At 42.9% G+C, this 13382-nt stretch overlaps 2 long non-coding RNA genes across 2 annotated transcripts in view; both read right to left on the reverse strand.

Moving 5' to 3' along the window:
* Positions 1 to 1388: 1388 nt before the first annotated feature.
* On the reverse strand, positions 1389 to 6501 carry LOC116562474. Its single transcript, XR_004273964.1, has 2 exons — positions 2439 to 6501; positions 1389 to 1484 (listed from the first exon to the last, which is right to left on the reverse strand). It is a non-coding gene; the product is annotated as an uncharacterized LOC116562474 (long non-coding RNA).
* A 61-nt stretch (positions 6502 to 6562) lies between these two features.
* The window catches only part of LOC116562473, a 17986-nt gene continuing 11166 nt past the window's right edge, over positions 6563 to 13382 (reverse strand). The window contains exons 3-4 of the long non-coding RNA XR_004273963.1: positions 9975 to 10101; positions 6563 to 7688 (exon numbers count right to left, since the gene is read on the reverse strand). This is a non-coding gene — a long non-coding RNA (uncharacterized LOC116562473). The remainder of the gene's footprint in view (positions 7689 to 9974; positions 10102 to 13382) is intronic.

The following is a 13382-nucleotide window of genomic DNA, read 5'->3' on the forward strand; positions in this document are numbered from 1 at the left end:
CCCAATCTAGTGGCATGTTTTATGTGAGGGATTCAAGTGAATTTTTAAAGGGGCATGTAGTCTGGATTCTTTCTTGATCAAGGCCTGATGAATCAGAATGTACACAGCAGATGTCCAAATAGTATTTTAAAATTTGATCACATTGGATCCAGGCCTAAGGCTTATCCTTTGCTCATAGGGTCCAAGACTATCATTTCACTGATATATCCCTAGAGTCTAGCCTAGTCTTGGTACATAATAGGTGTTCAAAAGCATCGGTGGGATTCACGAATAGCATGAATGCAAGGAATTCAGGCCAGTTGGATGTGCAACATCCTGATTCCATCATGGGAATGTAGAGACAGAAAGAAAACATTCCAAGCATGAATCTGAGTTTCCTCATCTGTCGGATGGAAATGCTAGTATATTACCTTTCTAACAGGTATATCCAAAGGAGTATATGAGCAAATACATATATTTAGCATAGCACTTGGCATATAGTAGGTGCTCAATAATCGGTAGTGAACACTATGACAATATTTCACACTATCCAACTCTAGCAGATGCTGGAGGTGCCATGCCCCGAGAACCTTTACAAGCCATGCACCCATCCTCCAGCTCTGGATGCTGAGTGTCAACAGCTTACAGCTACCCATTTTTCCAGAGAATTGCTCTCTACTGAAATAAGAGCTGCGTTCACTAGAAGGTTATGGTTCCTGCCCTCAGGGGGATAGCCCACAGCCAGTGGCTGATCCACAGGTGATCATGCTGCAGCCAGTCTCCAGCTGAGCTCTCCTCTTGCTTTTCTCCCTGCCTATTATGGTCCTCTCACTCCCTTTCTCCTGAGAGCTGAGCTCAATAAATCACTTGGACAAGAATCTTTGTCTTAGGCTCTGCTTCTAGGGAACCTAACTTTAAGACACTGTTATTTGGAGAGAGCCCCCAATTCTTCGCCTGTGCAATAATGAGCCATTTTCTGGTTGTGATTCTGATATTCAGACCCCTGGGTGAGTCTCTGCCACAGAATGTTCCTAGCTAGAAGAACATGGTCTTGCAACTGCAGCTGGCAGCTGGCACTTAGCTCATCCACAGCTAACCTCCCCATCAGCGAGGCTGGTGTACTCATCTTTGTGTTACATTTTGCTAAATTCTGCCTGGCCAAGTCCATTCAATCAGCCTAGCCTCTTCCGTAAACCAAATAATCACAAGTTCAACCACCAAGGCTTGAATTTCAGGGAAAACATTCACTCATTCACTCACTCCTTCATTCATTTATTCCTCCAACAGTTATGGAGTGTTGTCCACATAGCCAGGTACTGGGGATGTAGCCACTAACATAGATAAGACATGCTTTCTGGGAACTAACAGTCTGGAGGGAGAAATGGACAAATAAATAGGCAATTGCAAAAGAGCTTGTGAGCCATTCTATAATATGATGCTTTGAGAACACAGAGGATATAAACCAGGATGGAGATCAAAATGGCTTGTTCTTCATTGCAGTTGACCTAAACAGAAATAAATAGAATAGATATCCCCTAGCACACTGCAAACCAAAATGATTACTTCAAAGAATAAGGTGTCACATGTACAAAGATGTGTAGTTTTAAGCACAAAGAATGGTTGCCTAGTGATGGACTGAATAAAGAGATATAAATGCAAAGGACTCTGCCTCCTGTGTTATTACTGCTATAGCTTTTCTCCCACTCAAACACTCACTCCCTGGGACTCAAAGAAAGTGCTGCTGAATTAGATAGTTTTTAGTTGGGGACTGGCTAGATCAGTGGAAATCACAACTGGGTTTTCCCACTGCCTTTCTATACAACAGCACTGTGCCTCACCCGCAGACAATGTCAGGATGCAGAGGTCTCACTGCACGGCTGCCTTATTTTTACTTATTCCTCCTCTGCCATTCATCAGTCTACTCTGGCAGGACATGCAGAGGTTATGGCCTAATTATGAGGTTAGGAATGTTAATTGTTCTATGTTGATATTAGTGTAGCTGGTGCTAATGGGAAAATAATTACTACTCTGTGCCTTTACGGCCATTTTCATTGCTCTCTTGTGGTTTTGTAGTTATTTGGCTATAGATGGTAATGACTTAATATGTGGCTGCTATTATTGCTTTGACTATACAATTGGGGAGAGTCAGAAAAGAGGAGGAGTTTGGGAGAAGTTGGAGCCTTTTAAATGCTTTTACTTTTAAGGTTTTTTTTTCTTTTTCTTGGCATGGGGTTCTCTTGGGCTGTAAGAATGTAAAATTCTAAAAATACCAGTGTTTTGGTGATTCAAGAACCCCAAGATCTTAGTCATAAGTCAGCTGTTGGCGATTGTGTGTTGGGCTCTGAAAGCTAAGGAGTGCTCCTGGTCTCTCTGAATGCCACCTCCCACCCACTTTCCTGAATTGTAGGCCCAGAAGTCAATCGAAATCTCTTCATGTCACTTATTCTCCAGTGCCCCACCTCCAGACACTCTTGAAGTCCATCAATTGTATCCTGAGCATCTCTCTTCTGTTGCCTCCTCTCTGGTCCTGATCATGGCTCTGCTCATTTATCATTTCCTTGGACTACTGATTGGCAACCACCAACTTACTGGTCTCTGCACCTCTATTTTCAGACTCTATTTTTGGTTCCTTATTTAAAATTCTGCAATGGCTCTTCATTGACTACAAAATAAAATACAAACTCCTTTTCAAGACACTTCAAGAGCTAACCCTTGCCCATCTTTGTAACTTCTTCTTCCACATTTCCTTCTCGTTTCCAATAGCCCTGTGTAGCACTCATTATTTGTTCTTCTCCAGGAACATCATGCTGTCTCCTCTCACCTCCACGCTGGTGCATATGCTGCCCTTCCTCCCTGGAATGCCCTTGTCTTCCAGAGGCTGCTTCATTTGAGAGCCTTCCCTGATTCATCTAGGCAAATTAACAGATAATAACTGTTTTATCTACTAAATATTAAACTCCTGAAGGCAAGGTCTATATTTGTCTTATTTACCACTGTGGTCACAAGCCTGTTATATCACCTGGCCTAAGGAGAGTACACAGCAACTATTCAAAATAAGGAACCAAAGGCTTTGTTATGGTTTGGAATATGGTTTGTTTCCAAGTATGGTTTATTTGTTCCCACCAAACTCATGTTGAAATTTGATCCCCAATGTGGTGGTGTTGGGAGGTGGGGCCTAATGGGAGTTATTTGGGTCATGGGGGCAGATCCCTTATAAATGGTTTGTTGTGGTTCTCACCAAATGACTGAGTTCTTGCTCTGGGAAAGATAGACTACCTCTTGTGAGAATGGATTAGTTTCTACAAGAGTGGGTTGGCATAAAACCAGGAGCCCTTTAGGTTTTGCCTCTCTTCACAAGTGTCCACCTCCCCTTTGACCTTCTCTGCCATGTTTTTTGACTCAGCACGTGGCTCTCACCAGTTGCTTAGCAGACGTTGGTACCGTGCTTCTCATACTTTCCAGACTGCAGAGCTGTGAGCTAAATAAACCTCTTTTCTTTTTAAATTACCTAGCCTCAGGTATTCTATTATAGCAACATTGAACAGACTTAGGACAGTCTTCAAGGCAAGACATACTTTTGACATCTACTTAGACACACAGATTAAAAGGTTACATAACAACATCTCTTTCTAGAGATAGGTTGCAAATGAATGTTTTCATGCATAACATTTCAAGTACTATATTGAAACCTCATCAATTCAGACTAGTGGGAGCAGGAAAGAAAAAGATTCTTTTAAATTTGTGATATATTTCAATTTCAGGCTTTTTTTCCCCCCAGGCCAGTTTATTTCAATATCTACCAAGCACCTACCATGTGCTAGGTATGGTCCTGGACATAACACTGACTATATGAACATAAGTATGACACAGTTTCTGACTTTGAGACACCTAAAGCCGTTTGATAAATGCCTTTCTGTAGACTTAATACACCTATATTCACGCTAAATATAGCTTGTTTCTTTAAATCATATGGTCGTCTTTGCCTGGTTTTGTCTGGAACTTTCCTTCCTGCCTTGCCTATTTGGTTAATTATTACTTGTCTTTCCCACATCAAAACCTTCTTTGGCTAAGACCACACCGCTCCTTGTCTTCCTCCTTTCCTTCCCCACAATCCTTCTCTGCTTTCCTCTCCTGTTCTCCTAGGACCCTCCCTAGAGTCCTGTCCATTGTACCATCCTCACTCATTTCCTCCTATTCTGTGTGTTTCTTCAGGGCAGTGACCATCATTTTATTGTCTCTCTAGCACAGTGACTGATGCATGGGAGATGTTCAGTGATCTTTAATATTGTTACAATGAATGAATAAATAAATGAAACTAGAATTTTTAACTAGAGATCCTGCATGCCTCTTTTTAATGAATTGTTTACAATTGGGAACACTCACTCCTACAGATCTAGGCCCTCAAAATTCCTCAGTTTTCTCCCTCAATCAACTAAGTTAACATCTCTTAGAATATCTTATTATCTAAGGATTGTATTAGATTTAGCCATAGGAAATTGCTGTGTTTTGTGCATCAAAAGCAGCTGAATACCAGCACATCATACAGTTCGAACTAATACTTAACAAATCTGCTCAATACTAATGGTGCCAAGGTGAACATCAAAGTGTCCATATTCAATGTTCCAGGTTACAAATGAGAGGAGTGGTTTTCTTACCTCATTCTGGGTTTCCCTGGCTTATGTCTCCAAAGCTACTCAGAAGAGTCTGCTAAGCCTGCTGCTTCTTTCAGCCTTCCTGGCTAGGTCCACAAATGATTAGTGTTGTGCAGAAATCATCCTTTTTAGAGTCACTTAAGAAAGGTTAGCATTTACAGCCAATTAGCAAAAGTCCAGTACAAAACAGGTGTACAATAATTGTCTTTGCATACCAAATGGCACAATAGCTATTATTCACGCCATAGAGAGACTGTTCAGTGGCTGGATGGAGGGGTTTGGTGGATGGTAGTTTGGTGAAGTCCCAATTCATATTGATTGTCCTTGGGCCTTTAACTCTGCAGCCATGCTCTTGTCCTATGAGGCCAATCCTCCCACCTTGCCCCAGGACCAAGCTTTTGTGAGCTTCACAGCCTTTGCCAGAGACTTTGCTCCATTTCCAAAGCAAATGGTGCCACTGACTCTCAGCCTCTTGCCTCATTTCTTGTCTGTGTCACTTTCACCCCTTAAATGTCAAAACCAATGTTTCTTTACAGGAACCACCCTAGATTCCCTCCTTCATGGAGACTGCATTTTCTCTGGTCACTTAAAATATCATTTCAGGATGTTGACAGATCACTTGGGAACCCACCCTCAGCGCTACTTTTACTTGGCTGATGTTGTCTGTTGCCCCTCTCTGTTCTTTACCACCGCCAGCGACAAGAATTGAGAGCTAACTAATCCAAAGGGGCAGGAAAAGGGACCGGAACATAGGTCTGCCTCCCAAAGGATCTTCCTTTTGCCATCAGTCTGGTTCAAATGTCATATAACTTTGGTCAAAACTCAGCCTCCACTCACCTCCCTCCTCACACCTCATATTCCCCAGGCTGATCTGGAAAGGTGGAGGAAGAGAAGGCAGAAGGGAGAGGTGAAGCCCAAGAACCTGAGTATTTCTCTCAGGCAAGACTCAGGACTGCTATGGGCATTTAGAAGCTGAGTGTGCAAATGTGCTATAGTTCAAGGCCACCACCGCTGCAGAGGCCAAGGACACCTTAGGAGGAACTCTAACCTGGCTCCCAGGGAGAGCTGCTTTCGGATTTCCCCTGTAGGTAAATTCATCCTTTTCGCCCTCTAAGCAAATAAGTCCTTGTTCCCATTTCCCATGGTTTAGTCTTCAGTTTAAGTCTTTGGTCTCCTCTGATCTACCAGCTCCCATCTCTCTCCCAATCTTTCTTTCCTTTATTCTGCGACACCTGTTGAATGAGGCACATAGGGTTTGCAGTCACTTTAGTGTTCCTTGGGATTGTGAGGTAATGGGCTAGTGTTATCACTTTCTCAGAAAGTCTTCAAAATTATCACGAGGAGATGAGGCATTCATCTCCTGGGAGGTGTGTGTGTGGTTAGATAAGATGATGGCTACATTCCATTCCAGTCCTGTCATTCAATCATTTTTCCTTAGTGGGCAACTCCAGGGAGCCACTGAGAGATGTGATAGTCTGAAGCACTCAGCTAAAATGGAATTCCAAACATGGCACCCACAACTTGGGTTTCTAATCATCCATCTGTATGTCTGCATGTAGTCTATGATTTAGGGTTTAGGTTCTTCTGTTTTTTTTTCTTCTCCTTCCCTTTGAGAGTTTAATAAAAGTCAGGGGCATCTTGTAAATGGTGACACAAGAATAATTATCAAAGACAGCTCTTGTACAATAATATATAGTACAAATATTAATGTGTGTGACTTTATCAGCTAGATTGCATGAAGGTAAAACAGCTCCCACACTTTTTATCTGGATAGGCATTTAACATCTCTGTGCCTGTTTCCTTGTCTGTAAAATGGGAATTATAACAGGATGTACCTTAGTGTTCACTGTAAAGATTAAGTGACTTAATGAAAACACTTAGAACAGTATCTAGCAAATAGATGACAAAAAAAAAAATGATCAGTAACAGGCGTGGTGGAAATATTTATCATATCTCTTAAGAGTGTTTCTCTGCAGTTTAAAACTCAGGGAACCCCTTGAAGATGCCCCTGGATCTCCCGAAGTGTCTGGACCTCTGAGAATCCCTCGTTTATCAGAAAGAGTCCCAGACTAGAGGTCAGAAGACGTGGGAATGCTCATAGTCCCACACACACCATTAAGAGCAGACCACGGGCCAGTCCTCATACTAGATTCCTGTTAATTTTTAAATTTTTCACCAGTTCTGCAAGAAGGCTATCTTGTCCCCAGTTCACAGACGAAATAAATTCAGAAGGGTTTAACGACATAGTTAATGCTAAGAGCAGAAAACACGGGTCCATCTGGGGTCTGGAGCCACTGTTAAGATACCCCTTTAAAATCCGGCCACATGGTTCTGAGAGTCACTCAATCTCTCTCTTATTTCTGTCGGCGTTAAACAGGAATATCACTATCTTGGCCACCTCGCAGAGTGAGATTCCAACTAGAAAATGTTTATGCAGTTCCGCCGTGGGTCGCGAAACCGCGGCAGGCGTTGGAACTACGATGCCAAACACAGCTAACAAGGAGTAGCAAGGCGAGGCGAGCCCAGCTGAGGAGAGTTGGGATCCCGCCTCCAGGCCCGTGGCCGGGGTTGGGCGCGCGGCTGAGTGGCAGGCACATTAGCCAATATAGCTGCGGGAGACGGCAGGGGCGGAGCTGCCCTTTGGCCGCGCTCGGCCTTGTGGGAGAGCTAGAGGCCGCCGGCTAATCGGCGTTCCTCTCATAGCTGCTGAGGGTCTGCAGAGCGCCTTTCCTGTGGGGCTTTATCTAATCCTAGAGCGCTGACGGCGGGAGCAGGAGAATCCTGGCGTTAGTCCAAGGGCCTGGCGAAATCTCTTTAACGAGAACTGCAGGCTGTTGGTGATGTCACGGTGCCGTGCCAGTGACCTCGACCCCCTCTCGCCCCAAGGAACCCTCACTGGCTGTGGATTCTGGGCGTCGGGACCCCCCGGGACCTGGGCCTTCCGCTTCCACTCTCATTCCTGAATGTTAAGGGGGCAGGGCCGGACCAGGAACAAGGGAAGGCTGGAGAAATAGCAGGGACGACTTTTTCTCCCGGAAACAGACATTTGCAGGCCTCCTAGAAGGAAAAAATCTAGAAACAGTGGGATCTGGGGAAAGAAGGACGTGGTGCTTCTCACGTCTTGATGGGATCCCCTTTGCTTTTGGGACACCACCATCTCTAACCTGCTTTATCGTCATAATCTTCCGACTGGATTTCCTGTCCCAAGATTTGCCCATTGCTGGCAGGCCCACTCCAGCCCAGGGTGACTGCTGCCAAACGCTGCTGATCGCCACATTCCCCAACTTAAACCTCCTTACAGGGTTTTCCCGTTGCCCTCGAGACAAAGGCCTGACACTGAACTTAGCTCTAGAGGCAGTGGAGGTTCTGGCTTCCTGATTACGGTTCCAACCCCATTTCTGACCACTTTCCACTCCCTTTCCCCCAGTCAGGGGTTTATGATATTAATAAATGAATGAACAAGCTAGTTCTAGAAATATCAGCAGTATTATCAGAGTAAAAGAAACCATTATAATCAGAGTGACGATGAAAACCTATTGTGCTCAGGTATCAAGCCCCTCAGATGGGGAAGTCAACTTTGTCCTGGAATCCAGGGAACCTGAAGTCTTATGTTTGCTCAGCTACTAGATTTTTCTGCATAATCTGCCACAGGTTGCTTCCAGTCTCTGTTCTTTCATTTATAAAATAGGGCCAGTGAAGGAATGTTTTCTATACTCATATCTTTACCTTTATGAACTACTTCAAAGATAAATCCAACAGAACAGAGAGAAGCACCTTATATATTCAAAGTATTAGCAACATACTGTAAGACGCACACCATGATACTATGAATTACCTTTAATATCCTTTCCTGGGACACATAGAACTTGTACTTTATATATCATATAAGATAGTGGTCCCCAACCTTTTTCACATCATTCTTAAATGTTGATGCCTATGAGGTAAACATAGACACCAGGGACTGGTTTTGTGGAAGACAGTTTTTCCACAGACCAGGGTGGGAGTGGGGGGAACGCTTTGGGATGATTCAAGCATATTACATTTATTGTGCACTTTATTTCTATTATTATTACATTGTAATATATAGTGAAATATACAACGCATGGTAATGTAGAATCAGTGGGAGCCCTGAGCTTGTTTCCCTGCAGCTACACAGTCCCAGATGGGGGTGATGGGAGCAATGACAGATGATCAGGCATTAGATTCTCCTAAGGAACTTCCAACTTAGATCCCTGGCATGTGCAGTTCACAATAGGGTTCACACTCCTATGAGAAGCTAACGCTACTGCTGATCTGATGGGAGGCGGAGCTCAGGTGGTAATGCAAGCGATGGGGAGCAGCTGTAAATACAGATGAAGCTTCGCTTGCTTGCCTGCTGCTCACCCCTGCTGTGCGGCTCAGTTACTAATAGGCCATGGACTGGTACCAATAGGTGGCCTGGGGGTGGGGAACCCCTGATATATGATACCCAAAGTTTATCTTTATATCAGGCATTCATTTAAAACACCCCACAGATTTCTTTTCTTATGGCTACATTTGAGGAGCAGCCTGGCTTGCAAGCATTGACCGATTCTACTCACCACCTGTGTACTTAATAGAGGGAGCCATGGGGGCCTGGAGACAAGATGTAGAAGATATCAGCTAAGGAACCCAGCTTAGATGAGGTAAAGATGGCTTTGTCTTGAAACTTTGAGAATTAATGGTCACAGAGGAATTGGCATACCATGAAAAATATTAGAATGTGGAGTCATGGGCTGCTGTAGGTCCTTGCTCATACCACACTCTTAATTGCCTCATTTTCTCTGCCTTCAGTGCCCTTTCCCAACCTGGAGTGCTTCTCTCCCTTTCTTCCCCCAAACTCCCAACATGCATATATTTTTCACTTAGCTAACCCTTGAGAGATAGAATACATTTTGAATGAATGAATGAAGAAATGAAAAAATTATGGATGGATCAATGAACACCATGGGCACCAGAAGATCTGAGTTCTTTCTTGGATGAGCACAACAACCTTGTGAAATAAGTAAGGCAACAATTTATGGTGTCATTTTACAAATGAGGGGACTGAGACTCAGAAAGTTAAGCGACTTAGTTGAAGACATTTAACAAAGTGGCAGAACTGGCCCCTAACCCTTAGGATTTTTTTCCTCCCACAACATCATAATTCTTGAAGGCAAGAAAGTCTTAATTTCCACATTTTCAACTGAAAACAAGCCTTCTTTAGAGAAAAGACTGTATATACACCTGTCTCTTTCACCACCTCCTTCCCTAGGCAAGTGATTGCAGAGGCCAGCCAGTATTCACAGGCTAATTTTACAGACAAATCTAAATGGAAATTGGCACCTGTTAGGAACATAGTCAAGAAGAACTGGACATCATGAAATTTCAGCCCATTTTTGCACGTTCTTCTAGTGGAAGACTTCAGCACAGTTCTCTGTCAAAGGAGTCTGTTTCCATGGCAGGGGAGGAACTCAAGGAGGAAAGAAAGAGAAATAACAGAGCATATTTTCTCAGAACTATTTCTCCAGAAACACTGATAATTCAAGGGGCAAGGGCAATTAAGTGATTAGAAGTGCAGCAGCGAGTGAGCTCTAAAAAATAGAACAACTCTTTAGGTTTCTTCCAAGGGACAAGATAAATGAGAAACTTGGGCAGGAAGATGTTGATGTGAGCACATAAACCTCACCTTCTTTGCTTGCTCCGATTCACATCTGTTCCTACAGACTGAAGCTAGACTTCCCAGGTCTTGAACCCTGGCTCTACCACAAACTAGCTATGTAATGATTCTTAACCCTAACTGCCTATTCCCATCTCATAAAATGGGGATAATAATAATTAACACCTCCCTTGTGGATGTTGTGAGAATTAAATGAATTCATTAATATTAATTCCCTTAGATCAGTGTCTAGAACATTGTTAATGGTATTGTCACCATCTTCATTATAGCTACCTCTTGGTAATTGAAGCAGAGTATATACTTTTAAGATAGTTATTTTCAACTGGATTTTTAAAAAGAGGGAAAGATTGACCAGATTATCTGAGATGCTTATATATATTCTGGCATTCCTCCCCGATCTTACATTTCTACCCTTCTGGAAATTAAGACTGTTTAGGTCTGTGAACTGGGCCTGGTGGCTCACATGTATAATTCCAGTGACTTGAGAGGCTGAGGCTCTGAGAGGATCACTTGAAGACAAGAGTTTGAGACCAGGCTAGGCTACTTAAAGAGACACCCATCTCTAAAAAAAACCTTTTGTTTTGACTTAGCTAAGAGTAGTGACGCATGCCTGCAGTCCCAGCTATTCAGGAGGCAGAAGCAGAGGATTGCTTGAACCCAGGAGTTCAAGGTTGCAGTGAGCCATGAGCATGCCTCTGCACTCCAGCCTGGGCAACAGAATCAGATCGCAACTCTTTGAAGAAAAAAAAAAAAAAAACCTGCACTATAGGTCTGTGATGGGAGATGGGCATGTGTATTTAGAAAAGGCAAATCTGAAATGCTTTGTTTCATCTTACCCCTAAACCTAACACCCAACCAGAATCCTATCTTAAAGAGATTTCTCTGGAGACTAACAGGTATATTTACTTTATGAGGATTACCAGGATAGTATAAGCTTGTGTGGGACTTGTGCATATGATGAAGCCTATCAGCCTGTCTAAGAAGAGCTGCACTGAAACCAACCCAACTTGTGATTCCAGTTTCCTTTTGCATTATGGATATGCTAATGAGCTGCCTCAAACTTAGAGATGATATTATCATGATGACACTCTCTGGGGAAAGCCCTAGTGATTTAAAGTTTGATCATATAGTATTTTACTCTGTAACTGACTTTTTTTCCCCACTTAATAATCTCTGTGGATATCTTTCTAGGTTCATGCATATAGATCTAACCCATTCTTTTTTATAGCTGCATGATATTCCATAATATATATTTCCCATGCTTTCTTCAAACATTTCTTATTGCTAGAAATGCAGATTGTTTCCTACTAGATTTTTTTTTAACCATGGAGCATTTTGTTGTAATAAGCATGCTTGAACATATTTTTCTATATGCTAGGGCATGCTTTTCTTTTCTCTTAAGAGAGAATCACCAAAGTGTAATCATTAGGTCACTAGATGTGCACGTTGGTAATTTTAGAAAATATTGCCAGAGAGATTGAAACAATTTACCACTGCCACTCCAGCTTCTCCTGGGCATGCTACATACACTGTGGGAAGGGGAAAGGCTGACCTAGAACACCTTTAAGTGGATGCTGCAGTGAATATGACAAGACTATGATTCATGGATTCTTAAGTATTTTGGATTTTATGGGTCAGATAAAACCTCATTTAATAGCATGCTATCTGTCCTTTGCTTAACATAACTGCATCCATGATGTGGCTGAATTAACCGCCTACCATTGCACAGCCATAAGCATCAATACACCCTTCTTCTCTATTCCTAGTTTTGTGTGATAACCTGCTTGAGGGAGAGAGGGAGTGGGTTGGAGCAGATGCTAAAAAAACTGCAGGGGTAGGAAAAGGAACTGTGAAAGGGGAATTCATGTACACTGAACCCAAAGACCCTAGGCAGCAGGATAGTATCTATTTCCTTATTTTCATGTTCTCTCTCTGCTCAGTGACATTCTCGGTGTAATATCTGCTGACTTCTGTAACACCATTCTGTAATCTTTTGCCAATCCAATAGACTCTGTGTTGTCACACTTCATCAGCTGTTATAATTCCCAATAACTAGCACACATTGACGTCCCATCCCTGAAAAGCTGGCCTAAAATAAATGGCTTCAGGGGACTTAATGATAAATCAGAGGCATTCTGAATGGATTCTGAAAGTATTCTAAGTCAGAACAAATCCTCGCTGGAATCCAATTTGGCTGTTTCATTACCAGTTCTATCTCCCGCATGCAAAAAGATGATAAACAGCATTGTAAAGATGTAGATGAGATTGGCTTTTGTGACCTAATGTTTCTGGTGAAGAGACAAGTACAAGCTGTTAAAACAGGAAAAATGCACACAACCCCCTGGCAACAGAATATTATAGGCTTCGTTTTTGAACAGGAATCATTTGTGATTTTACTACCTGGGAAACAAAGACCTGGCTGCTTCAGCATTTTGAAGTGGTTTAATTAACTTTTAAGTGTGCACAGAGAGCTGGTACAACTACTCTACAAACTAAAAGCCACAGGAAAAAAAGTAGAAGGTTGCCAGATATTTCTTATCAACCCAGACCAAGACTCCTTAGGGGCATGTATCAGAGTAGTGGGAGCACAATTTCCAGGACCAGTCTCTGCAGGATGAATTCCAGCGAGTGAGTTAACCTCTCTGTGCCACAGTTTCTTCATTTGGAAAATGGGCTAATAGTAATATGGACATCATTTTTTTAAGTGGCACTAAGAGGAACCAACAGATAACAAAATGGAAGAGGGTGTATGGACAAAGAGGGACAGTTCAAGAAATAAATCTAGGCCAGGTGTGGTGGCTTACGCCTGTAATCCCAGTACTTTGGGAGGCCGAGGCGGGCAGATCACGAGGTCAAGAGATCAAAACCACCCTGGCCAACATGATGAAACCCCGTCTCTATTAAAAATGCAAAAATGAGCTGGGTGTGGTGGCACGCGCCTGTAGTCCCAGCTACTAAGGAGGCTGAGGCAGGAGAATTGCTTGAATCTGGGAGATGGAGGTTGCAGTAAGCCAAGATCGCACCACTGCACTCCAGCCTGGTGACAGAGTGAGACTCCATCTCAAAAAAAGAAA

This window comes from Sapajus apella, unplaced genomic scaffold (genome assembly GCF_009761245.1).
Source record: "Sapajus apella isolate SASKATOON/1434 unplaced genomic scaffold, GSC_monkey_1.0 scaffold32, whole genome shotgun sequence".
Taxonomy (NCBI): Eukaryota; Metazoa; Chordata; class Mammalia; order Primates; family Cebidae; genus Sapajus; species Sapajus apella.